This window comes from Lacerta agilis, chromosome Z (genome assembly GCF_009819535.1).
Source record: "Lacerta agilis isolate rLacAgi1 chromosome Z, rLacAgi1.pri, whole genome shotgun sequence".
Classification (NCBI taxonomy): domain Eukaryota; kingdom Metazoa; phylum Chordata; class Lepidosauria; order Squamata; family Lacertidae; genus Lacerta; species Lacerta agilis.
Window position 1 is genome coordinate 26,119,749 of NC_046331.1, and position 6,000 is coordinate 26,125,748.

Below are 6,000 nucleotides of genomic sequence, written 5' to 3' on the forward strand. Positions count from 1 at the left end.
GCCTTGAAGGGGGCCGGGGGTGGAGGATCTCCCTCTGGGTGTGACAGCTTCCCCACTGAGAGGCCAAAAGTGGTTGTTTTAAACAATGGTAGATGTTTGAATAAAGGAGGGATCGAGAGACACTCAGGTTTGTTTGTTTGTTTGTTTTTAAAAAGGAATGGGTACAACACAGAACCTCTCCTTCTTCTGTTCCTCAGCTGCCTCACGTGAGAGTAGTAAAGGATGTGGAGTCCTCAAATATTTCATGGCGCCATCCACACAGGGCTTTTTTTTCCAGCTGGAACTTGCTGGAACTCAGCTCCAGCACCTCTCAGTTGGGGGCCATTGCCATTCTAAGAAAACAAGGGTGGTGTTCATGGTGAGTTCCGGCACCTCTTTTTCTAGAAAAATAGCACAGCTTCTGTAGTGTCGTCAAAGACTGGAGGCAAGAAGTAGGTACAACATTTCTTTATTTCAGGTGCTGGAAGAACTCAAGGGAATGGGGAAAACTGGGGTTTATATAGAAACAGTTATCTAGTTGAGAGAGATACATTTTGGCGGGAGCCAATGGCACGGCTTCCCTCCTGTGGGAACCAATCCAACAGAGGATCCAAATTCTGCTCCCTGCCACAGCAAATGGTTGCTGTTCCCGCTGTAACTAGTACATTCAAATAAAGACTGTAATACAACACAATACGTTATGCTAACATCCAGACTGTGTTATTGCTTAATACACAACACCCCCCCACGCTTAGCGGGAATGACACACGAAGTCTTTCAGGAACTGTGGCTTCCTGCGATCTCTACCCGATCGTCTCACCTCTGGTGTTGTGACCTGAGGAATTGGCGGCTGAGGGATCTCCTCGGGTGTATTGGCTACCCCTGTCCCTGCTAAAGGTTCCCCCAGCTCATTTTCTTCCGCCAACTCTGTGTTTTCAGCGGGTAGTGCACCGTCTGACTGCCCTGGCGGGGCATTAACCAGTGCAGGTGTCTCTACCTGGCTCGGGGATGGCGACTCCCCATTTAATGCAGAGGCGTTAGGTTCCTCGGCATCACTCCGGCTGGGTATCCTGCGTCTCAGCTGATCCACATGCCTGCGCCAGACCTGACCTTGTGAGAACGTGACATGATATGACACGGGACCGGTGGCCCGTGAAATGACTCCCGGAACCCAAATCGGACCTCTGGCATAATTTCTCACCCACACGAGATCCTCCGGATTAAAGTGTCTCGTTCTATCCCCTTCAGGTGGGGGTGGCTCCCGTGCAGGACGCGAGGGCATCCTATCTGGATGCACAAAGTCCAGGACTGTCACCAACCTTCGGCCTAACAGCAGCTCAGCTGGTGATTTTCCTGTGGCTGTGCAGGGTGTGGCGTGCTGCAAGAATAGCATACGAGCTATCCGGGCTGCCCAGTCACCCTCCATTAGACGTGAAATAGCCCCTTTTGCGGTTCGCACCATTCGTTCTGCTTGACCATTAGAGGAGGGGTGAAAAGGGGCAGAGGTCACTCCTCGTATGAAATTGTCAGCAAGGAACCCTCTGAACTCATTTGACACGAATGCTGCCCCATTGTCTGACACCACTGTTCCTGGCAGACCATGCGTGGCAAACAAGCGCCTTAAAACCTTGATAACGGCTGCTGATGTGGGACTGGAAACTAAGGCTACCTCCAACCATTTCGAGTATGCGTCGACCACAACCAAAAATGTTTTCCCTTGAAAGGGGCCCACGAAATCTATGTGAAGACGGTTCCATGGCGCCTTTGACTGTTCCCACCAATGAATAGGTGCCCCGGGAACCTCAGGTCGAACCTCTTGGCATGTTTTGCACGTGTTTACCCACATTTCTATTTCCTTATCCATCCCTGGCCACCACACATAACAACGTGCCAGGGATTTCATCCTGACCATTCCCGGGTGCCCCATGTGCAAGGTCTCTAGAATGCGATTCCTCAGTGGGTTAGGAATGACCACCCTGTCCCCCCACAGTATGCACCCCTTATGAAGTGACAACTCATGCTGCCGCATTACGAATGGGCGGAATTTTTCTTCTTGGCCCCCACTGGGCCACCCCCTCCCTACCCAGGCGAGGACTCGGGAGAGTGTGGGGTCCTTTCGCGTCCTGGCCGCCACTTCTTCCGCGGTCACAGGAGCGCCTGGCAGAGTTTCCAACATCGTGACCTGTTCGGCTGGTGCTGGATCGCAATCACCAGTTCCCTGGAGTGGCAGCCGGCTGAGGGCGTCTGCGTGACAGAGCAATTTCCCTTCCACATGACATATTTTATATTGGAACCCATTTAAAAAGATCGACCACCTGAGCATTCTAGGAGACAGGATTTGAGGAGTTTGTTTGTTGGGGTTAAACAGGCCTAGTAATGGCTTGTGGTCCGTTTCGATTAGGAACGATCGCCCATACACATAGTCATAGAATTTCTTAACCCCCGCTACCACAGCCAATGCCTCTCTGTCAATCTGCGCGTAGTTCCTCTCGGTGGAAGTAAGAGTCCTTGAATAGAATGAGATGGGTCTGTCTGACCCATCCGCCTCTCTGTGGCTGAGCACAGCTCCCAACCCATATTGCGATGCATCACAAGCAAGTACGAGGGGCTTCGTTTCGTCATAATGTGCCAAAACGCTCTCAGAAGACAACATTCCCCTTATGGTTTCGAAAGCCTTTTGTTGCGGCTTTCCCCAATGCCAGACGCACTTCTTCTGCAGAAGCCTGTGCAAGGGCTCTGCCACCGCTGCTTTGTGCGGTAAAAACGCATGGTAAAAGTTTACCAGACCCAAAAATGATTGGAGTTCCGTTTTGTTGCTGGGTTTGGGTGCATTAGCGATGGCCCTAACCTTGCTTTCCATGGGGTGCACTCCCTCAGCATCAATGGTGTAACCGAGGAAATCCACCGTAGGAACTCCAAAAATACATTTCTCTTTTTTTAGATGGAGTCCAGCTTCCTGGAACTTGTAAAGCACCTGTCTGATGCGGCTTTCCAACTCGTGGGGGTTCCTCCCCGATATTAGGACATCATCAAAATACACGAGTGTGCCCGGTACTTCCCTTAATAACCTTTCCATAATGCCCTGGAATATTCCCGGAGCTACACTTACTCCAAATTGCAATCGGTTTACCTTAAATGTTCCTTTGTGGGTTACGATAGTCTGAGCCTCTGCGGTCTGTGGTGTTACAGGTAACTGCTGGTACGCCTGGGCAAGATCAATTTTTGCAAATACCTTGCCTCCCGCCAACTTTGCTAGCAGTTGCGACACCACTGGAATGGGGTAAGAATTTCCCCGAATTGCCTTATTTATTGTGCATTTATAGTCTGCGCAGATACGCACTTCCCCGTTTGCCTTTAGCGGGGTCACTATTGGGGTTTCCCACCGCGCTGAGTCAACTGGTTCCAATACCTTTTGCTGGACTAGTTTGTCGAGTTCTGCCTCTATCTTGGGCTGCAAGGCAAATGGTACTCGTCTTGGTTTAAGGCGGACTGGAGTCACCCCTTGGTCCAACTCAAAATTAATGGGGGGCCCTTTATAGCACCCCAGACTGCCATCAAATAATGGTGTGAACTCCTCATAAAGCTTCTCGAATGTGTTTGGGGCTATTGTTATGGCGTTCAACCCAGATATGCCCAGCCCTAAAGCAGGAAACCAGTCTGTTCCCAATAGGCTAGTGCGCTTTCCCTTGGCAATCACCAGCTTAAGCACAGCCCTTTTGTTTTTAAAACTTACATTGACGGAACACATTCCAAGGATGTGTATCCGGCAGGCCGAGTACGATTGTAATGTGGCGGGGAATGGCTCCAATGGGGGAAGCTTACCCCCTAAAAAAAACGACCTCGCTGTTTTGTCGGAGACAATTGTGAATCCTGACCCAGAATCTACCTCCATCTGGCAAGGGTGGCCCTCAATGCTGACCTGGATTGATGCCTTCCCCTGAGCAGGAAACTGAACAGTCTTGCCCTCAATCTCGGTGAGGTAGTTGCAGTCGTCCACAACGTGTGCCGATGAGTTTTCCTGTCGCCGGGACGATCGCGGGGATCCTGATGTTCCCCCGGTAGCCGACCTGCATACCCGAGCAATGTGGCCCATTTTTCCGCAAATGCGGCACGTGGCATTCCGGAACCGGCACTTCCGACGTTCGTGCGCACCCCCACAACCGGGGCATTCTAGTTTTCTTCCCTTTGTTCCCGATGAACCAGCCCCCAGGGATCCAACGGCGCGGGATGGACTCTGGGACGGGCTGGACTCCTGGCTGCACATAGCGTGGGCTGTTTCTGCTGCCGGCCTGGTGCTTCGTTGTGGGGTTTTCTGCTTTTCCCCCTCTGCGGTCTCCGTGGCTAAGGCCTCGCGCACTGCCGTTGCTAGATCCACCTCTTCCTTTGCAGCGATTCGACGGCGGGCCTTACTACTGCTCAGGCCGCCAATGAACTGGTCAAGCAGCGCCTCCTCAAGAGCCACGAACTGACATTGCCTCGCCAGGACCTTCAGCTCCGCAAGGAACATGGAGACCGATTCGCCATCCTTCTGCCTCCTATTATGGAACTCTAGGCGGCGAGTTGTCTTAGTTGCTGCTGGGGCCAGGTGCCTCGTAAGTTGGTCTGTTATCTGCGCCAGCGTCGCTGTTTCTAGCGTGAGAGGAGCCACCAACCCTCGGGCCAACTCGAAAACTTCGGCACCGCAGCAACTCAGAAAAACAGCCTTCTTCCTGTCGCTGTTGGTGATTCCTTGCGCGGCAGCAGCAAAACCAAAACGTTGGAGATAGGAATCCCAAGCCTCCGCGGCTCCCGGTTTGAACGGCTCAATTATCTTACTTCCTGCCATGGCGTGATCAGGAGCGTTTACGACTTCTTCCTCCTCTTCTGCTGACTCCGGATGCTGATCACTGTCCTCCATTTACGGCAAGCCGGATCCCATCCTCGTCGCCAGAATGTAGTGTCGTCAAAGACTGGAGGCAAGAAGTAGGTACAACATTTCTTTATTTCAGGTGCTGGAAGAACTCAAGGGAATGGGGAAAACTGGGGTTTATATAGAAACAGTTATCTAGTTGAGAGAGATACATTTTGGCGGGAGCCAATGGCACGGCTTCCCTCCTGTGGGAACCAATCCAACAGAGGATCCAAATTCTGCTCCCTGCCACAGCAAATGGTTGCTGTTCCCGCTGTAACTAGTACATTCAAATAAAGACTGTAATACAACACAATACGTTATGCTAACATCCAGACTGTGTTATTGCTTAATACACAACAGCTTCCACATTGTATTTCATTTTATGCATTTCACTCTTGGCACCATGTGTTCTCTTCAATATGAAGTTCCACATTGAATGTAGTAATTTAGAACAAATATTTAATTAACAGGCAAAGACCGTTGTATGTACATCATCCATTAACTGAAATTAACATTTTCTAACTGAACAAGCCAACTGACAGCCCTGCTCTTAAGATTCTATTCATCCTAAAAATGCAACAACATACATCATCACCGTGTGTGTGTGTGTGTGTGAGAGAGAGAGAGAGAGAGAGAGAGAGAGCACACACGCACACACACACACACACACACACACGTACCCAAAGGGGACTGCAAAATAGGAGACAGCATAGAGGTGGTCTGTGCACAAAGAAAGTTGAAACAAGAAGGGAGAGGGAGGGAAAAGGGACAAAAGTGATAACATAGTGTGTGTTCAAAGGTGCGCTGAAGAATACGAGGGCAGGTGGCATGGAAATGGGGTGATGTGTGCAAGGGGAAGTTGCAAAATGAAAGCATGAGAAAGGTGGGGGAAATGGGGTGAAAATGAAAATGCGAGTTGCAGAAGTGGGTTACCAAAAATAAGGACAGAGTGGTACTTATGGAAATGGGGTGAAGATGAAAGTGGAGGCAAAAATGGCACTGCAAAATGGGAGGGTAGGATGACTATAATTGGATGGAAAGTGAAACAGTTGCATAGCTGCAATGGGTGAGAAGAGAAAGATGCAGGAGGTTACCATGGAGGGTGGTTTGTGTCCAAGTGCAGTTCAAAA